This window comes from Macaca fascicularis, chromosome 14 (assembly GCF_037993035.2).
Source record: "Macaca fascicularis isolate 582-1 chromosome 14, T2T-MFA8v1.1".
In the NCBI taxonomy this organism is placed as follows: Eukaryota; Metazoa; Chordata; class Mammalia; order Primates; family Cercopithecidae; genus Macaca; species Macaca fascicularis.
The window spans coordinates 20,799,123-20,821,005 of NC_088388.1; the positions used below are offsets into that span (position 1 = coordinate 20,799,123).

At 47.5% G+C, this 21,883-nt stretch overlaps 1 long non-coding RNA gene across 1 annotated transcript in view; it reads left to right on the forward strand.

The window, feature by feature from the left end:
• Positions 1-1,411: 1,411 nt before the first annotated feature.
• The window catches only part of LOC102130776 (uncharacterized), a 70,423-nt gene continuing 49,951 nt past the window's right edge, over positions 1,412-21,883 (forward strand). The window contains exon 1 of the long non-coding RNA XR_006692318.2: positions 1,412-1,644. This is a non-coding gene — a long non-coding RNA (uncharacterized lncRNA). The remainder of the gene's footprint in view (positions 1,645-21,883) is intronic.

Below are 21,883 nucleotides of genomic sequence, written 5' to 3' on the forward strand. Positions count from 1 at the left end.
GGAGGATGAGAGCACATGAAGAACAGGGGGGCAGTGGTGTGCTAGAGGAGAAAGGGCTCAGACTTGGTATTGAGACCTCAGCCTCTTTATCTGCCACATTCTAGCTGTGTGCCTTGGAGAGTGTGAGCAGTGTTTTCCTTCCCTGAGTCTCAGTGTTCTTATCTGCAGGATGGGCTACTACTCTTGCCCTCAGGAGGGTGTTACGAGGGTAAAGGAGCCCTGTAGCCAGCACAGAGCCTGGGCCACAAATAACGTGAATTCTTTCTTCCTTCCCCAGCCTGCCCAGGGCCAGATGCTGGTGGTGAGAGGTGCTTGAAGTGATGCTTCTCTTGCGTGTCCCTCACCCACAGCAGCCTCCTCATTAAGGGAGCTGTTCCACATCCACATCTAATTACCCTCTAACTGCCTGCACCCCACTGAGCTCCGCCTGCTTTCTGCCTCCTGCCTGGGCAGGAGATGATGTCTAATTGGAAGCGGCACTGCTAACCTGGCAGGACTCCACTCCTGCTGGGGGAGGCACTCTGGGGGTAGGCTGGCCCCAGCTGGCTCCTGTGGGCAACTTCCAGCTGAGGGGCAGGGATAGCAGAGGCAATGGAGGCAGTTTCCAGAGTCTCCAGGCTTTGACTGAGTTACTGGTCTGTGAGGGCAGAACGATGGGGAACTGATGGTGTTGGAAGCTCTGCGTTGACTTCTTTTTCTGTAAAAGCAATTTAGAATAGTGGTTAGGGGCACATGCTTGGAGCCCAACAGACCTGGTTTGAGTCTTTGCTCTCTGCTTACCAGCTGGTACCTCTCAAAGCCTCTACGATCCCCAGTTTTCCCATCCGAATGGGAATGCTATCATAGAAAGGAAATGAGAAAAGGACACAAAGGGTTTAGCACGGAGCCCAGCCTACAGCAAGCCTTTGGCCATTGGAGGCTATGTTAAGCTGCAAACCCCAGGTTCCACCCCACCTTTCATGGGAAAAGGCCCCACTGAGGACCCTTTTACATATAATATCTCATTTAATGTCCAGACAACCCTGTGCAGTAATTTGCTTTTTTCACAGAAAGGGAAACAGATTTAGAGAATAAAATGACTTATCCAAGATATCCCAATGGAAAGAAGTCTCATCCCATTGTTCTTTCTGCCCCCACTCTTGGCATTCATTCATAAACAAACATCGATTGGGTGCCTATGATGTTCCTCACTTGATTCCAGCATGACTAGACTCCAGAATTTTTTGCTACAACCCGTTGTTTGGCAAGCCGGGGACCTTCACATCAGTGACACACACTGTACCTTCATTTCCCGCCCCCTTTTCCCTGCATGCCTCATCAGAGAGGTGAGAAAGCTACTCACTCAGCTTCCCAGCATATTTACAGCCAGCAACGGTCCACGATATGCACCTGACAAGTTGGTAGGGGGAGTTGGAGCGAGCAGTAGAAGGAGGGGGATTAGTCTTTCAAACAAAGCTTTGAGTTCCTAGTAAAGGAATCAAACTCCACGACTCCACAGATCATCTTCTACTCTCTTCCTTCCTTAAATACTCTGCCCTGAGACCACCATGCCATAAAGAAATCTGGGCTGAAAGACCACATGGAGATAGAAGGGCCCAGCATCACAGCTACTCAGTCCACAGCTGATCTTCCAGCAGAATGCAGGTAAGACCAGCAGAATTGCCCAATGAACTACAGAATCAGGAAAATAATATATTGTTGTCACTAAAGCTACTAAGATTTGGCAAGGTTTGCTATGCAGCAAAACCTAATGAAAACAACTGTCTGCTTCGACATGCTAGCAGCCCACAGTGGATAAGCTGCAGGCTCGCCTCGTGACCCTAATGAGAGGGGAGCCTTGGGGACTTGTGGCTGCTGAAAAGAAGAATCCTGGCACACACTGAACACTCCTTCTGGTCTAATGTAAAAAGGAGAGAGACAAGCACTAATTCTGAGTTTTCCATCTGGAAACAAAAAAAAATTTTTTTAACTGGGCAATTTTGTAGCTTTTTGCTTGTATCCAGCCCTCTGAGACTGCTGAGACCAAATTCAGAAAATAACCGTACACCTTGCCAAATTGCAGCAGCTGAATTTTTGCCATTCTGGGTTTCTATGATTGAAATTAATTCATTTAGTAAAAAAGACTGGCAGAGAAGAGGAAAATTGGGCTTTTAAGGCAGAGAAAAAGCTTTGAGCAAAAGCTCAGAGATGTGATATCAATGAAGCTTGCACTCGGATGTAAGTAAACAAGTACTAGGTTAACCTGTCGCTCGTGCCAATGGGTTCCTGAACTTCAATGTGCATTAGAATCACCTGGAGGATTTGTTAAAACCCAGATATCTCAGAGTTTGTAATCACGCACATCTGAGGGGGGCTCACGAATTTGCTTTTCTGATGAGTCTCTACGTGATGCTGGCGATGTTGTTCAAATGACTCCAGATTTTCAGAACCATTGGCCTGAAATTTAGGCCCTAAATCAATAGGGTGTTATTTCCTCATCTTACAGTAGGTGATTGAGGTTATAGTTCAGGCCTCAACAATGCCATTAGAAGCCCAGAATTCCAATCTGTCTTCTTGGACATCCTTGTTTTTCATCTTACACTTGAAGTCTCTTGGTCACAAGATGGCTGCTGTAGCTCCAGATCTCAGGTCTGTTTCAAAAGAGCAAACTCAGTAGTCAAATGTCTCCTGGCATCTAGCCTGTAAAACTCACACAATCTTACTTCTGCCACATTCTATTAGTGAAAGCAATCCAAAGACCACCTTAGATTTGAGGGGATGGAAAACAGATTCTAAATTGCAAAGGGGTAAACATATAGGATGGGACTGCAGCCATTACAAGTTCTACCACATCTGCCTTCTGGTCACAAATTATTCACATACTTTCCATAGGAAATTGTGTGTATCCTGTCTCCAAGCCCCCATAAATCTTACCCTTATTATAGCATCAGGATCATTATCCAGAGTCTCATGGTCTAGATCGGATTTGGATGTCAGTGGGGCTTCTCTCCATCCAACATTTGTGAAATAAAAGGGCAAGTGGTTTGAACCTGCAGACACCCAACATACAATGGCAAAACATTATGGACACAATCCATAACAAGGAAGGACCACTAGGCATGCAAAAATCGCTAGTCCCTAGCAATTTTGAAATCTATCCAGGCACAGCTTGTCAAGTCCACCTCCTCTGGGGATAGGAGATGCTCCTCGATTAGGGCCTAGCTTGGCTTCCTGGTGGTGGTCTCCAGTTCAATGTTCTTTTTAGCTCTTGCCTCCATTCTTTGAGCTCCTGCCTCTCCTCTCTGAGATTCTCCTATTCCATATGAAATTTTTTGCAACTAAATAGCTTTCATGGTCAGCTTTCTGCTTGTAAATTCAGAGGTCCAGAGTACTCTTTTCATCTGAAACTGTCTTAGTTCCTTGTAGTCCAAGCTAGTGATACTCTTGTTAATACAATTCCCTCAAACATTGTGGGTTTTCTGTGAATCTTACTGGGGGCATTCAGTGCTCCCAAAGCCACATAATTCTCTTTGAGACAGATCTTTTTCCACTTTAGGCATGTCAAGCTGCTACAGCTCAATACTTTTAAGGTTCTTAGAAGCCCTTTTGTACAGCTGTGAGGCACTGCTAGGCATCACTTGAAATTTTGAGGTCTTAACAAAGGGTTTTTATATCCTTGATTCTATCTTAACCCTAAGGTTGTTTTCACTCAGAATATTTTTCCAAGAAAGATTAAGGGATAAAAAAACAGTTTTATTTTTCAACTCAGCATACTCTGTTCCTCTGTTACCTCTAAATTTTTCTTACCAACTAAATAGTTTTGGTTCATCTCTCTTCCTGGGCCTTATCATACAACCCTAAAAGGAACCAATTAGCTCTTTCCAGGCTCTGCTTGGAAATCTTTTTAGCCAGATCCATAAGTTCATTTGGTACATTTTCTATTTCCCAAGTTTCTTTGGTGACAGCCTTGCCAACTGTTCTGCCATGACATAACATTAGTCCCCTTTCTTCAACCTCCAATGGCAATATGCTTACAGTCCACCTACTCCAGCCTCCATGGATGGTTTCCCCAGTTCCCTTAGCCTTCACCCACTGTCTGGGTTCCAGGGCCAATGTACATCATTCAGCTTTGCTTTACGGAAGCAGCCTACTTCCAGGTACCAATTTTTATTGACTGTTATCAATGGCAGTGTAAAACCTACCCCAAAACTTGGTTTATAACAATAATCTAGCACTTCTCATGTTGTCTGGGTGGTTCCTCTGCTGTTTCTGCTGGGCTCACTTATGCAGCTGCATTCAGCTGGAGGACTAGCAGTTGGTGCTGGCTATTGGCTGGGGTGCCTGGGTTCTCCTCCACGTGGTCTGTCATCCTCCAGGCTAACCTGGGCTTGCTTACATGAGTAGGCTCAGGGTAGCATGCCAAGAGGGCAAAGGCAGAAACTGAATGTCCTCTTGAGGCCTGGGCTCTGAAATTCACACAAACTCACTTCTGCCAGATTCTATTGCCGCCAGCTTAGATTTAAGGGGATAGAGAAATAACTCCACCTCTGGCTGAGAGATTCAGCACAATCATGTTACAAAGAAGATGGGTGGAATTTATGGCCTTTTAATCTACCACAATCCTCATTGCCTCTCACTTTACTTTGATCCCATAGTCAGCTCATATTTCCTCCAAGAGCTTATTATTTGCAAGTCTATTCAAATTTCCTGTTAGTCAGAGATTGTTTCATTGCAAATAATAGAAACCCCACATAACAGCTCAATTCAGGTTGGGGAGGGTACAAATATCATGGAAATAAAATGGGGATCTCATGAAACCTGGAAACAGGGAGGGACCAAGAAAGTATCTTTCTGTCATTTGTTTCCTCTCTCTCTCCTTCTTCAGTATAGTCTTCTATGCTGCTGCTTTGTGTGTGTGTGTGTGTGTGTGTGTCTGTTCCATTCTTCTCTGAAAATCTACTTACTCTGCATCCTTGTGGCTTCTTTTCTCCTATAATTTTGGTCTAAGACATGCAAGCAAAAGTCTGCTGGTCTGTTGGGAAAGGGAACATAAAAAAAGACGCTTGCCAATATTGACTTACTGTGGGGTCCAAAGCCCCAATTCCACAGACACAGACCCAGAACCACCACCCATTAACCAGAGACTTCATATTCCTTAGTTCATATTTTTAGTGAAAGAAAAGTAGGTCTTTGGCCCCACAGTGGACTGGACTGGCTTCTCCTGGATTAGTTGTTCACCCCTGGTCCAATCAGCTACAGATGTCAGGGAAGGCATCACGTGATACAAAACGGCTTCTCCGATGTGCCCCTCCAGCTGGGCTGTGGGTGTGAAACTCTCCAGGGACTGCTGGAATTCCATCAGTGTTCATCCTGGCATGCTGGGTCCCAGTGAGAGACCTTGAGTGTGTCTCCTGGAGACCAAGGTAAGGGGCCCTCAAGGAGACAGTTTTACTGATCAGTCCATCAACCCTCCCTCTGATGACATTTTTCTTCAGGCTGCCTCAAAACTGGCTGTTTTGCTCTAGAAGGGTGAGCCATTCTCTGTTCTTGGTGGTGAGGTGCTCTCCATCCAGCATGGGGAAGGGGCTTGCATCCTGGTTCTGCCTTTTGCAAGCTTTGTGATTGTCTGTTCATCTTTCCAAGCTTCCATTTCTTCATCTGCAGGATGGAGATGGGACCCCTGACTCGCATGTTGTGGCAGGGCCAAAGATAGCAAATGTCAAGAGCCTAATCTGGCACTGCAAATACTAAAAGATAATGGCTGGAATAACAACAACAACAACAACAATAAGCAATATATACTTTTATGTGTTACAATGGTTGTTGCCCCTTGGCCTGTGAGTTTTGAGGGGATAAGGAGTGGGGTCTCCTCATGCTTGGGGACGTGATTAGTGGTATTAAGGTGTGGTGTGACTCAGTCAATGACACCTTGAGCCTCCTTGATGCAGGGAATGGACAGTAGGCTTCTGATGACCCAACAACTCCCAGCACACCAGCTCTCACACCAGCCGTGGCCTGGCAGGAGGAAGGGAAGTGTCTGCAGTAGGCATAGCTCTGTCTCTGACATGGGGCTCCCCCAAAGCTGCCCACCCTAGGGCCCAGCACCCTAGGATAAGCCATGGGATGCTCTGGCTGAATTCTGGAGATGGATAGCTCCTTGGTGGATTTTGCAGACCCCTTTGCTCTTTGTCAGCCTTCTGGGGCTGCAGCCTGCTCAGAGCACTCTGTTGGACTGGAGTCAGGACTGGGTAAGTATGTAAAATTTAAATCTGTAAGTTCAGTTCCCAGGTAGTAGCCCTGACTGAAGCTCCAGGAGCTTCTGTGTATATACGAAGGGTCTACAGGGCGTGGGAGGCTGAACCCCTTGCTTGCTGGCTTTAGAGTTTGGGTGACCCAGATGGCAGCTGTTGGTCACCCTGCCTCTAAATCCTAAATGATTGTCATCATGCCCTTTGTTCTAAGACCTAGTGAAGTTCAAAGCCTTCTGTATTTTTCCTAACTTTCTGCAAGGCATGGCGGGGAGATAAGGGGAAATGCTCACTTCTCAGAGTCTTTCTTCCTCCTGGTCCCCAGTTTCCTGGAGGACCTGCCTCTGAACTGTGCCTCACTGACCCTGACATGAAATCTGCTTAGTTTCTGGAATAGCAGCAACAACAAGAATTCACATAAAGCATTCATGAATTTAACATCTTTTATGAAAAATTGTTTGGAAAGCCTAGGGCTGGGCCTCATCTCAGAATGCACAGCCAAAAATCTTTCTCTGGCTGTTTCTTACATTTGCTAGCAGTGTAGAAAGGTGGTTTTGGACACGAACTTGGAGCCAGAGTGCCTGGGTTCAAATCCCAGTTTTGCTCCTGCTTAGTAATTTTGTGACCCTGGGCAACTCCCCTTGCCATTTGGTGCTTCTATAAAGTGGGGATACTAAGGTGTCCTAAATGGTTGTTCTGAAGCTGAGACAAATTTTAAAGGTTAATATTTGTAATCTGCTTACAACCATGCCTAGCTCATAGGAAGCGCTACGTAAGCGAGTGACAAATGTACCTCCAGTTATGCTCCTCAATTTCTCTTGAACACTGGGGGCTTATGATGAAATTCACCTCACTGGATGGCTGCGAGGATGAAATGGCATGTGTTGTGAACATTTGCTTTTGGCTTTCAGGGGGTGGTACACATCATCAGACATCCAACTCCCATCATATTTGGGGAGCAATTCTCAGTTGCCTCTGGTGTGGGTGGGTCTCGTACCCTCTCCTTCCATGGAAGTCAATGAAGGGACCTGAGGTCTTTCCTCTCCACCCCCTGGCAGTTGGTACTTAGGCTTGTGATGTTGACTCCACCTGCAGAACGCTGTCCTTCTGGATCTTGTGCAAAGATGCAGGAACAGATGGGAAATCCTTCCCAGTGGCAGCAGTGGTGACAAGCCTCAGCCAGCCTGTCTATTAGTAGGATGGGTCTGGGGTCCTGCCCTGTGGCCACCTTTGGCTCCTGCCAGTTTTCTGAGCCTGATTCCTCACTCTTTCCAACAATTATCTAAGCTGCCCAAACTCTTCAGTTGCAAAGACTTGTGGATCCTCCCAAGAGCCATCTTCCTGCTTATGTAGTAATAGATTATTTAACTGGGCCAATGGCTGCTTAGAATACATCTTTTCCAGTTTCCCTTGTTCCAAGTGTGGCCATTGACTATGCTGGGGACGGCAGGTGTGAGCAGAAGAGACGTGGGCACCTTCCAGGTGGTGCCTTCCAAGGAAGAAGCAGGCTTTTCCCCTTGCTTTCTCCCTTCCCTGCTGGCTAGAATGTGGATATGGAGTAAGGCTTCCTGGACCACGTCCTGAGGGCAATACCTAAGGTTGGGGGATCCAGAAACCAGGGCCTGAAAACTTCTTGAAGCAGAACCGCTGCTATGATTTGAATGGTTATACCCTTCTAAAATTCATGTTGAAACTTAATCCCCAATGCAATAGTATTAAGAGATGGGGTCTTTAGGATGTAATTGGCCATGAAGGCTCTACCCTCGCAAAGGGGATTCATGCTCCTAGAAAGGGCTCAAGGAGGTCTGTTCACTCCTTCACCCCCTCTTGCCCTTCTGCCATGTGCAAATGCTTCAACAAGGCTCCATCTATGAAGCCCTCACCAGACACTGACTCTGCCAGCATCTTGATCTTGGACTTCCCAGCCTCTACAATTGTGAGTAATAAATTTCACAGCTCACCCAATCTGAGCTATTTTGTTATGGTATCCTGAACCAACTAAGACAACTACCATAACATTTTGGCTACTTACTGAGAAAGAAAGAAATTTCTGTCTAATTTAAGTCACTGTTATTTCTGGGCTCTCTCTTCTTCACATAGCCATGTGCCTTATATTATATCTAACTCATATACCTTCTAATAGATTTCCTTCACTGCTTCAGCCAGCCACAGATGGTTCCTTTACCTTCCTTTTTTTGTTCTTTTCTGTTATTTTATTTTCCTTCTCTCTCTCTGTCTTTTTCCTTTCTGTTCTTTTTTTGTAATCCAGCACCTTGATTGCTGCAGTACATTAAGCACAAAGTGCACACCTTCCTTAGTGCAAAGCAACGTATCAATAAACATGAAGTATTCTTCATCAAGCTGCAAAGTCTTCCCCCTCATAAGGCAGCATCCTCCCTTGCCCCAGACCTTTGGCTCCAGGCTCATGAGTTCTTACCTTCCTCTCTAAGACTCCTCACAATATTTTTGTCCAAATTATGTTACAGTTCCTCTGAGGCCTGGTGCCAGCTGTTAAGTTAATAAAAGTTTCTCCACTCCGATATGTTTGTTTTGTTTTGCCTGGGAACCTGGTGTCCAGCATTTCTGTTCCTTTGATCTCTGAATGGAAAACAAATTCCCAGGAACCCAAGCCCATGGCCCACGGAGAGAGGCAGGCAGAGTAGAGCTCAGCAGCCCCTGAGCTGCAGTATCGGGTGGCAGATCAGAGAATGCTAGATCTGGTTGGGCCCTGAGAGGCCAGATGAGGAAAGTGAGGCTGTTGCTGGATGTCACATGGCCAGCTAGAGGCCACACCAGGAGTCTTGCTTCCTGGTCAACAATTCTGCTGCTGAACCAGAGAGTCTTCTAGGTTGTCCCTGTGCATGTGTGCGAGAGACACAGATGAATCAGATGTGGCTCCCTCCCTCCAGGAACTCACAGGCTCAGAGAGGAGCTGAGACATGCTCCCTAAAGTCAATAGCATGTGGTAGAAAGTGATGGTGACAAAGAGGGCTTGGGCACTCAGGAAGGGGGGGTGCTACTTGTCTCAGACGGAGCACAGGAAGACCTCCTGGAGGAGGGAGTATTTTAGTTGATCTGGAAGGATAAGGGGGTTAGGATGTGTGATTCAGGAAGAGGCAACTGTTCATGCCACAAATGTTTATGGTGCTTCCACATGTCAGGTGGATACACATGAGAGAGGTGGCCCCATCCTCAGGAGCTCATCGTCTAGCAAGAGAGACAGTGAGTGAACAACTGATCACACAGATGAATCTCCAATTACAATTGCAATGGATGCTGTAACAAAAAGGGTCAGAAGGCTGTGAGACTATCTAACAGGCCCTGGCCCTCTGGGATATGGGAAGGTTCTCTGGGGAGCTGTCATTTCATCTGAAGACTGGAGGATGAGTGGGAGGCATTGCATCTAGGATGGGTGGCTCTCAGGGAGTCACTGCCAGCAGAGGCACAGTATGTGGGAGACCCCCAAGGCAGGAGGAGTGTGGGGTGCCCAAAGCACAATGAATGAAGGCAAGAGCGGAGAGAAGGTCCTAGAAATGTAGGAAGAGGCCACCATATATTCTCAACAAAGGTGTGAAGCTGACATGCAAGTTCAAATGGACTATAGCAAAAGGGGATGTGGCCAAGCCTGCTAGATGCCCCAACTGTCAGTTCCCCTTTCTTACCTGATCTCAGAATTCCACTTTTTCTGCTAAGAATGTAGCCACTCAGAATAAAGACTATATTTCCTGGCCTTTCTTGCAGCTAGGTATAACCATGTGTCTAAGCTGTGAACATAGGAGTACAAACAAAAATTACAGGTGCAACTTTCAAGATGTATTGTTACATACAGTGGAAGTACTCTTCTTTCTCAGGGCTGGAATGCAGACATAATGGTTGGAGCTCAAGCGCCACAGTGAACCATGAGTTAGGAGCCTGATACTAAGGGGAGTGAAGCAACCAGGTGGAAGGAGCCTGGGTCTTTGATGGTCGTGGGTCTTCTATGCTCACCCTGGACCTGTCTCTGAATTTTAAGTTTTTCTTTTTCTTTTTTTTTTTTTTGAGATGGAGTCTCGCTCTTTTGCCCAGGCTAGAGTGCAGTGGCACGTTCTCAGCTCACTGCAAGCTCCACCTGCAGGGTTCATGCCATTCTCCTGCCTCCGCCTCCTGAGTAGCTGGGACTACAGGCGCCTGCCACCATGCCTGGCTAATTTTTTGTATTTTTGGTCGAGACGGGGTTTCACCATGTTAGCCAGGACGGTCTCGATCTGCCGACCTCGTGATCCGCCCACTTCGGCCTCCCAAAGTGCTGGGATTACAGGCATGAGCCACCGCACCCAGCCTTAAGTTTCTTGATATGGACCAAAGGCAAACAAACAAAACTTTTCTCTTCTGTAAGCTGCATAAAGCTGAATGTAACCTAACGTGGTCATATGGATTTGTGGGATGATGCTGAGGTATTTCATGCAGTCAGGAAGAATGAAGGCACTGGAGAATCTTCAAGGAGAACTCTCTATGGAACGATGGAACTCATGATGATTCTAGGACATTCTATAAAGAGGCAACTAAGAAAAAGGACATCACAGGATCCAGGAAAATGGACCACAACAATTATCGGCTCTAGGAAAAACAAAAAGTCCGAGAAAGTGAGCATCCGTAGCAAATGACTTGGTTCTGCTGTGAGTAATATTTATTTGGTCACAATTATAAAACACTGACTATGAATTTAATAAAAAATGGAGATTTAATTCTGTTGGGATGGGATGGCAGCAGGGAAAAGCTACCCTTAGCCCTTATAGTACCTGTGGGCAACTAGAGACACAGGGCCTCAAGAAGTTTTGCTGTCATTGAAAGGAAAATTATCTTGATCATATATGAATCTATGGTGTTTACAAGGTGAACGATGTATCCCAGGATTACATGGTGATCCTGGAACAGGGGGTGTTCATGATCAAAAGTCCTTATCCAGTGTAAATCAAGAGGTGGAGTCTAAAACAGATGAAACAAGAAATAATACAAGACAGATATTTTAAAGTATGGAAGTAAATACCTAAAAAAGTAGCTAAAAGAGTTGAAAGTAGTCGCTTCTGAGAGCAGAGATGAGAGAAGGGTAGGAAGGAACAAGAGCTTGCTTTTTTTTTAAAAGCATTATTTGATCTTTCAAAACTATACTTTGAAAATACAAAATTCAGGAAAAATCTGACTTGGATGTGGTCTCTCCCTCCTTTGAATCTCCAAATTGCACGAATAGTTTTTTTCTATGGTAACACATGGGCTTTGTAGTTAGACTGGGATTGGTTTGCAGCTGGAGCCATCACACTTCTCAGTTGTGTCCTAGGGAAATGAGTGACTGTCTGAGCCTCAGTTTTCTCATCTATATAATAGGTATCTTCTTCGTGCATTGCTGTGAAGAGTTAGTGCAGGTAAAGTGCCTGGCACGCATCTAGCTCACGGTCCTGTAGGTAGTGTTTGTTGTAGTTGCTTTTTGTGTTACTAGGTTGGTGCAAAAGTAATTGCGGTTGTTGCCACTAAAAGTAATGGCATTACTTTTTACCATTTAAAGTAATGGCATTAAAAGTACTTTTAATGGCAATAAGCGCAACTACTTTTGCACCAACCTAATATTTGTCCTGGGTGAGTCACACACAAATTCACCTTATCGCCCTTCCAAGGGTGTTCTCAAATTTAAGCATGTATCAGAGTCACCTAGAGGGCTTGTTAAAGGACAGGTTGCCGGCCCCCACCCCCAGAGTTCCTGATTCAGTAAGTCTGGGGTGAGGGGCCGAAAACCGACATTTCCAACAAGGTCCCAGGTAATGATGAAGGTAATGTTGCTGGTCCAGGGACCTCACTTTGAGAACCCCTGTTTGGCTACATCAGCTGCTCTGTGGATGGATGGTTGATCTTGGGACACAGACATGAGAGAAGATAACTCTAAAAGCTCTGGCCTGACTTCTTAGAGATTCAGGCTGCCCCTTTGGGGAAGGTTTTGCAAAATAAGTGGTACTTGAACAGATCCTTGCAGGACCAGGAGAAATTTGCCACGGTGGCTAGACAAAGAACATCCCAGCAGAGGGAACAGCTGGTGCCCAGGCAAGGTGGCAGGAGAAAATACGGCACATTTGAGGTACAGTGATCTTCCCTGACCTCTAAGGTGTCTGTGGAGTGCACATGAGTGAAGGGGTCACTCGGCAGATTGCAGATTGTGTGTGTACTCTTGGAGATCTCTTTGAAGGGCTGCAGTGATGAACAATACACCTAGTAATACACCTAGTAATGTGCATGAGGGTCAGCTCCCGGCAGAGGCAGCCAGAGCCTTGAAATGAAAAAGCTGCCGTCGCACATTCCAGACAGGATGTCTTTGATGACTTGTTGCAGATTTCAGTGATATTACACAGATAAGGAGAACATTACAGAGACTCATAAGAAAATCTTTCATCCTAGTACTGCCCATTCAGGGGTTACATTTTCACATCCTCCTGGGAGATGTAGCTTGGAGGTTCAAATGCTGGCATTTTCCCAATGTGCTTTGTGGGAGCAGCAAGGCAGACCATATCAAATGAGGTCTGGGCCTGAAGACACATCACAACTTCACCCAAGGACCCAGCCTTCTTCTTTGGAAGCGTCATCTCTCCCCAGCCACACAAGCCCCTTCTCTTTTTCCATCTCTATCACGCCCGTTGCCTGGCTGTTTCCTGCTCTGCTGTAAATCTGGCCCCAGAGAACATAGCTACTTGCCTGCAATAGCAGTTATGCGTTAATGGAAGACAGTGGTGACGCATGTAGGCAGTTTCTAGGCATTTAAAGGTCCTCTTGCTGAGCTCAAGATCCCAAGGGGCTGTTGGAGCCCTGAACCTCTCTGGGCAAACTGCAGCCTGATGGCCTCCAAATGTCACCACCTTCATCTGCGTTGCATGTCAGTTCAGCACCTACTGTATATAAGTCTCCAGGCTGGTTGCTGAAGGAGTGATATCCTGGCTGTCCAATGACCTCCCTTACCAAATGCCTACTCCGCACCTCCCTGTGCCAGGGCCTGCCTGTGCAATCATGTTCTGGGTTTGTCCTCTAATTTTCCACCTGAGGTAGACACTATTATACCCATTTCATAGGGGAGAAAAGTGAGCTTCACGCAGTTCAATAAGCAAGGCAGCTGAGACAGGGAGTATGGTGCAGGAACTGAGAGCACAGACTCTGAAACCAGACTGCGTGAGTTCAGATCTTAGCTCTGCATGATTAGCTGTGCAGCTTTGGGTGAGTTGCTTAACTCTCTGTGTGCCTATTCCTTGTTGGTAAAATAAAGAGGAAGAGTATGGGGTTTCTTTGAGGGTCAAGCCAATATATGTAAAATACCTAGAACAGCGGCTGCCACATACGTGCTATATACATGCCACTTATTTCTACTGTGAAATTAATTCATGGGCAGCAAGTGAGCAGATCCATGCTCTAGTGCCAATCTTCCATCTGCTCCCCTCCCCCTGAGGCTGGTTCCCAAAAGGTGGAGAAATGAGGACATGAGAGATCATGAAGTAGTCCCTTCCTGTGTCCTGTACCCTATGCTTTAGAGCAACTCTGCACATCCTCCTGGGAGATGTAGCTTTACAGCAGAGCAGGAAACAGCCAGGCAACGGGTGTGATAGAGACGGGAAAAGGGAAGGGGTTTGGGAGGCTGGGAGAGATGATGCTTCCAAAGAGGAAGGCTGGGTCCTTGGATGACGTTGCGATGTGTTTTCAGGCCCAGACCTCATTTGATATGGTCTGCCTTGCTGCCAAGGTGTCCAATCCACGGTCCGCGGGCCACATGCAGCCCAGGAAGGCTTTGAATACGGCCCAACACAAATTCCTATGCTTTAGAGCAAGCTTATTCAATCCATGGTCCGCCGGCCACATGCCTCCCAGGAAGGCTTTGAATACGACCCAATATGAATTCCTAAACTTCCCTTTCTTAAAACATTATGAGATTTTTTTCTTTTTGCAATTTTTTTTCAGCTCATCAGCTTTTGTTAGTGTTCATGTATTTTATGTACAGCCCAAGACAGTTCTTTTTCTTACCGTGTAGCCCATGGAAGCCAATCACAGCCAGCCTGGCCTGGGTTTGAGTCCTGGCTGTGTGACCTTGGTCATGTCTCCTGACTCTCTGAGCCATGGTTCCCCATCTTTAAAATGTCGTGTGGTGGAGTGGTTGTGAGGATAAATAAAACAACCGCAGCCGAGTGTTGGGATTAAGAGGCAGACTCCAGAGCCACGCTGCTTGGGTTAAATTCCCAGTTCTACACTTTCCCAGCTGCATGACTTTGGGTACGTTACTTCTCTGACTCAGCCTCAGTTTCCTGGTCTGTAAAATGGGTGTGATAATAGTTCCCATATCACAGAGCTGTTAGGGAGATGAACTGTCCCATGAAATACTCTTTGCACAGCACTTGGTGCCTAGGAAGCGCCACACAGATATGCTGAGATTCCTAATGTGTACATCCCTGCAGCCCATGCACGTAGTAGGCACTCAATTGGCAAATAGCAACGAAGGGAGGGGATTGCAAAATTCGTCCTTTTCTCTTGCTGACCAAAAAGTTTCTGGACCGGGGCCGGGCGCGGTGGCTCAAGCCTGTAATCCCAGCACTTTGGGAGGCCGAGACGGGCGGATCACGAGGTCAGGAGATCGAGACCATCCTGGCTAACACGGTGAAACCCCGTCTCTACTAAAAATACAAAAAAACTAGCCAGGCGCGGTGGCGGGTGTCTGTAGTCCCAGCTACTCGGGAGGCTGAGGCAGGAGAATGGCGTGAACCCGGGAGGCGGAGCTTGCAGTGAGCTGAGATCCGGCCACTGCACTCCAGCCCGGGCCACACAGCGAGACTCCATCTCAAAAAAAAAAAAAAAAAAAAAAGTCTCTGGACCAAGACGTCTTAGTCCTGACTGCATATTCAAACCACATGGGGTTTTTAAAAATAATGGCAACAAGCAGGACCCACATCCCAGAGATTCTTAATTAGCCTACACAGCACCCTGGCACCAACTTATTTTTAAAAGCTCCCAGGTGATTCTAACAAGCAACCAGGACTGAAAAGCACTGAGTTAAGAAAAAACTGAGGGGCGCACCTGGAGGAGAGATTTTAACTAGGTGGGTCAGGTACCTCGTAAGGAGGTGCCTTTTGAGCTGAGACCTGAATGTTGAGAGGAACAGGCAAAGACCTGGGAGGAAGGGAGGGTTTCAGACAGAGAACAGGGCAGGTGCAAAGGCCCTGAGGCAGGCCTGAGCTTGACGTGTTGGAAGAAGAGCAGGAAGTCCGGGGTGGCTGAGAGGTCAATGTGTGTGAGAGAACGGCCAAGAACCAAGCCCAGGGTGGCAAGAAGGGGAAACTGAGTCCCGTTCTGGCCAGAGGGATGGAGTTAAGCCCTTGGAATAGGCAGAGAGCAGCCAAGGGCATCCATCACTCATATCCACAGCTAACTTAGGTCCCTCAAATGTCCTCCCTTCAGGGAACTGGGAACTTTGGGAGGGTCTCTGCTGATCCAGGGACAGTTTCATTCTAGCCATCCTTATAAGCAGGCCATTGGCCCAAGAGGGATCCTTTGGGAGAACAAGATGCAGAATCATTCCAGGGCCCAGAGAGGGAGGAGAGGGAGACAGGCTGGGCAGTGTGCCCCCTGGGGCTCATCACAAAGGCCACTCGGGCTGGCGGCCACTCTGGCAGCGAGGGGCAGCAGGGCTGCCAGGAAAATGCCAGCCTCCTGTGAAGGCTTAATTAGCCTGCTCCTGCCGCTGCCGGGTAATAGCTTGGTAGGGCGCAGGTGTTTCTATTTTTCGGCACAATTATCTGGGAAGTGAGGGCAGAAACATCAATGGATGTGTCCTCAGCTTTGTGTGTGTGACTTGTATAGAATGACATGCTTGAATGTCACATCCTCATCAGAGGTAGTGTCCTGTTGGATGGTATGTGTCTGTGTCTCTGTCCTACTCACGTAACAGCATGTATGCCTGAACCTCTCATAACCAGGCAGAACTATGTCAGGCTGTATTTGTGGGTCGTGTGTGTGGACACAGGTATGCCCAGCAGGCGGGTACAACCTGGCTCTTGAAACACTAGCCTTCCAGAGCAGGCCAGCTCTGCCTTTTGCCTCTGTTTCTTCAGCTGTCGAATGGGGCTGCAGACCCAGTCCTGGGGCCACACAGTATCTTTCCACTGTGTTGCTGCTCTGCCTGGTGGTGGAGTCTCCTGAGGAACACGTCTCAGGTCAGCTCCTTTGTCTAGAGCAGTGGACTGGCTGCTTCCCCACTCCCCACCATCAACGTAAGCTTTTCCTCTTGCATGAGCCCAGCTGCATCCGGGACCTGGGCTGACGTGGGCTGGAACTTTGAGGCCTGGCCTGGGGCCATCTGGGCCTGGTGTGCTGTGCGTGTGCAGAGGGTCCGCCACAGGAAGAGCTTCCATTCCCCATGCTGTGCGTCCTCCTGGACAGCTGGCGTTCAGGCTGAGATGCAGAGGAAGAGGAAGTAAGTCCCCAGCCCAGATCAGGGCAGGACCAGAGGACGAGAGACCTCTGGGAGTCTCTTAGGTTACCAACGGGAGCAGTGATGAGTTTCCATGGAAACATTACACAGGTTATGCCTGAAGCCCTCGGTTATCAGCTATTTGTCCAGCATGAACCGAGCACTTGCTCTGGATCAGGCCTTGAACCTGAGCTAGTGTCAATAACAGCAGCAATAATAACAAAGCAGCTTCCACCTACTTAGGCCACAGCATCAGCTCCTCACTGGCCTCCCATGGGTTCCTTAGTCTCTCCCCCTTCTGTCCCTCCATAGGGCCTTTGCATACACTGGCTCCTTTTCCTAGAGCACCTTTTCTCCTGCTCTTCCTGTGGCTGGCTCCTGCTCATCAACCACCTTTGGTTTAGATATCACCTCCCCACAGAGGCTTTCCCTAGTCCCCATCCCCTGCTCCATGTCATGCCTCAGTCCCATGGGCTCAGACTTTCTGTCCCATAGGCTTCAGAGCATGTGTAACCGTCTGCCATCGTCTTGTTTTTCAAGTGTTTACTCTGTCTTCCCCTTCTGGACTATAACCCCTGTGAGGGCAGGGCTCTCATCTGTCTTGTTCAGCCTCCTAATTCCAGGATCAGCATCAGCAGGAAGTATGTGCTCAGTAAATATTTACTGACAGATTAACAAATTTAATGAGCACTAGCTCTGTGCCAGGTACTGACTAGGATCTCATTTCAAACTCACAACCCATAAGCCAAAGGTGTGTGCATCTTACTGATGAAAGAAAATATAAGTTCAGAGAGGTTAAGAAACGCATCTAAGGTCACACAGCGAGTAAATTGGTAAATCAAGATTCGTATCCAGATCTTTCAGATGCAGCTGCATACTCTTAATATTCTGTTCTGCTGTGATCAGGAGACAGGAAGAAGAGTAAGAAAGTCTGGCCAAAGAGACAGATGGACACAGAGACAGCTGCCTCAATTATATATTGGGGCAAAACAAGCCACCCAGAACTGAGTGGCTTAAACAACCATCACTGACTGCTCATGACTCTAGGGTTTGGCAATTTGGGCAAGGTTCCGCTGGGATGAATCCTCTTTACTCTGTGTGGTGTTGGCTGGACCACGTTTAAGTAAGAGGCAAGGTCAGCTGGGGGCTGGCTGGTCCCAGATGGCCTCACTCACAAGTTTAGCAATGGGGATGGGACTACCAATCAGGTGCCTCAGTTTACCTCCAGGTGGCTTCTCCAGGGAGTTAGCTTGGGCTTCCTCACGTGGCAGCCAAATTCTAAGACAGAAAGCGTGGAAGCTGTGAGACCTCTTGTAGAAATCAAGAGGTGACAGGGACTCTTGCCCTTGATGTGAAATGCTACAAAGGATTTCATTGTTCATCCACCACAGAACCTCCATTTGACCATAATTTTTCCATGTGCAAAATATATTCACCTTCTCCCAGAACTTCCCCCAAAATCTGCCTCCATTATGGCATTAGACTCCATTATCTTGTGAGGTGAATTTGGGAGATAGATCCTCTTCTCCAAATCTCTCTCCTCTACTGCAGACTCCCATGTAGGATAACAACAGACAGCCTTGGTTTCCAATTTTTGGATATTATGCGTGTCACCCTGTACTGCAGACCAAGGCCAGCCACTCCCCTGCAGAGGCTCAGCACTCTGCAGTTGCACTGCTACTGTTCCTCCTCCCAGACTCTTTGGGAAACCAGAGGAGGAGCTTTCTTTCCTCATTTTATAGATGTGGGAACTTATGAACCAGAGAGGTTGAATGACTTCCAGAATTCACTGGAAGATTCCCACAGAGCTGGGAATAGGGGCATGGGTGCTGAAGTCTTAGTCCAGGTTGCTGCTTCAAAATGTGGGTAGTGGCAAGAGTTGCTGAAGGCAATCCAGAGCCTTGGTCCCAGGGGAAACTTGGAGTAAAGTGATAGACATTCATTCATTCATATAATTCTTCTATCACAAACTATTTATTGAGAACCATTGAGCACCTGCCGTGTACAAGGCATGGTACTAGGCACTAGAGACATGATCATGAACAAAGCAGAGGATCCCTGTTTGCTGAGAACTTACAGTCCGGTGGGGCAGACACACATTAAACACATAACTGCAATAATAAATATGAGATTTGAAGAAAAAATATATGATTTTATAGCTGTTACAAACAAGGGCCCAAATTCAGTCTGACGGGAGCTTCCCTTGGGAAGTATCATTTAAGCTGAGGCTTAAAAAATAAGTAGGGGTTTACAAGATGTAAACAAGTGGAGGGAATAGTGTTGTAGGCAGATGGAACAGCAAGTGTGAAGACTTTGAGGCAGGAGCGTGCTTGTCGTATTCAAGAAACAGCACAGCAGCCAATGTGACCCCTCCAGGCCATGGTGAGGAGGCTGGACTTTCTCCTGGTTATGATGGCAAGCGTGTGAATGGAGGGGTGGCACGACGGGTCTGTGTTTTTAAAAGGCTCATTCTCCTGATTCCGTGGAGAGATTGAAAGAGGGTCTGAAGTGGACACTGGGTCTGACTGATGGCAGGTAACTCACATATCACCTCATTTAATCACCCATGTCATTAGGCCTGTTTTACAAACTTGGAAAGCAGGCCTCAGAAACTGAGTGACACAGTTCACTCAGCCATTTTCTTAGGGTCCAGTGTCTAAAAGGTGACAAGAAGCCACTGCCCTCCCCCTTCCCTTGAACCTCACTGGGCTGGAGGAGTGCCAGCCCTGGCTCCTGGTTTATGGTCCTGGCACACAAGCACCAGCTTGCCTCTGCAGACCCAAATGGTTGCCCAGTGACCCCCCAGGCCTTCCTCCTTGGCCCTATGTTCTATCCGCCATGCTATAACCTGCAGTCACCCAGCCTCATACACTCCACCAACAGGAAGTGACCCAGAGGTGCCCCCTATGCTCTTCCTTCATAGGCATATCATGATCAGCTTCATGCCAGATATGGCTGTTTCTTTTTTGTGTCCTTCTGTAAACTCCATGAGGTGAGCAGCCACATCTGTGTTGCTCCTTGTTGTAAGTGAGCCCCAGATACATAGGGAACATTGCAGGATGCTGAGTTAACAAATGCTTCCCCAAATGCTTGAGAGTTTGAAGATGTCAAAATGTTCAAACCAGAGCTGCCTTTCTTAAGTCCAGCCTCCAAGTTGTTCAGGTGAGGACATAGAGGTTCAGAGAGGGCAAGGACTCACCCTATGTCACACAGCAAGTGGGCAGCACAACATGGGCTAGATCCCTGGTCCAGTGCCCCTGCCTGGGCCCCTGTGGCCTCACAGGAATCAGGACCCCATGGGGTAGCTAGCCATGGGTGTCTAAGGAGTGGTCCCTGAGGCCCCTGAAGCCCTTTGAGCATCTGGGAAGAAGGGGTGTAGGCTCATTATCCCAGTGCCCTAAGCATGGTCAGAGACTATCTTTGAGCTAATTGCTAAGGCTGGCCTTTTTCACTCACATTCCAGGAGTCAGGACACTGAAATCCACACCTCATTACTCACACCCTGCAGCCCGCATGGAGGAACTGGCTCAGGGTTCTTGATGGGACAGTGATGGCACCTTCACTGGGCAAAACACATTCTCAAGGTACTCAACATGCCTCAATAGCTGACCTCTCTCCTGTGACGTCGGGCTCATGTTGTCTCCTGTCTCTGTCTACAGTTACCTCCCCCACTGGAATGGCGCTTCTTGAAGGCATTGGGCTGTGTTGCTTACTGCTGCAACTTCTGCTTCTAGAACACTGCCTGGTGCATAGTAGGTGCTCAGTAAATATCTGCGAATCCCCACCTGCACACCGTGGGATAGAGTCAAAGACTGGAAAGGGTTTGATTTGGGTGGAGCCATACTCTGAACCCATCCCAACACGGTTCCCATCCTGGCTTTCCCCCTTGCCAGCTGTGTGATCCCAGGCAAGCTGCTCAACATCTCTGGGCCACTGTTCTTCACGTGTAGATTGGCAATGTTCTGGGGTTATTTCTAATCTTCACACGGAACATCCATACTCAGGAGAAGAAAATGAGGCTCAGGAAGTGTGAGGTTCTTGCCTGAGGCCATGCAGTTTGAAGTAATTTGGGATCAGGCTGTCCTAATGTTTAAATTCAGATCAGCCTGACTCCACATCTTCAAGTTCTCTCTGGGCCTCCTTCCCACTATGTGCTCATCTGTCCCACGAGCCTGTGGATGACATTTCTAGGCTGGCGCCGCTCAGCTTCTTGGCCCTGGCCCACCTCCCTCCTGCCCTGACCCCTGATGGAGGCCACCGCCCATAGCTGCAGAGCCCTGCAAGCTTCCCCCGAGAATGCGAGCAGAATGGGATGGCCAGACACTACCCGACTGCCTGATTAAGGCTCATTTTCCCCAGGCAGTGACTGGCAGGTGTTTATTTCCTTTTAAAAGGACAATGTCAGCAGCATGCTTATGGTTTAATTTTTGTTTTCTCCTCCACAGCTCTGCACAAAACTGCTGGAGAGGAATAGCTCAGCCTCTGTGCGCTGCCCTCTCTTGGAGTTGGCAATGTTGGCCTTTGGCTGAGGCTTAAAGACAGTTTCTTCAATTAACCCCGTCTGACCGTGTCTAGATGTACTTGGGAGGCCAGAGACCCCTGGGCCCACCACCCAGGACCTGGGCAGTTGTGGCCAGGAAAGCCATTTTCTCTGTTAGGTGTGGCTTTGGGCACAGAACATTCTCCTATTGTAGTTAGGCTTGTAGTGTTATTTACACAGCCTTTTAATTCAACATCATTTAAGACTCACACAAAGTTGCAAAAACAGTTTGGAGAATTCCTATGCACCCTTTGTCAAAATCAGGAAATTGACATTGGTGCAATGTTATTAACTCAGAAACAGACCTTATTCACATTTACCAGTTTTTCATATATTTTAATTGTATTGTTTTTAATTATCCAGCTTTACCGATTATCCAAGTGTGCCTAGTTTAGAAAGTCATCTGGTTTAGGAGGCTGGTTCATTCAAGCTGGGCTCTCTCCAGCCCTTCCCCCCTCCACTTCCTTCTCCAGAAACAACAACTTTCAATGCCCTCAGCTGACCACTCTGCCATTTGGCTTCTATTGCTACAAAACATGCTTGCAATGCTATGTATATTTTTTGGTTTTAGGCATTATCCATTGCCTCTTTGCTATAGGAGATGCAGTTTTAAATCTCTGTCCTCCCCTACCCCTAAACTTCCATCCCTCCCAT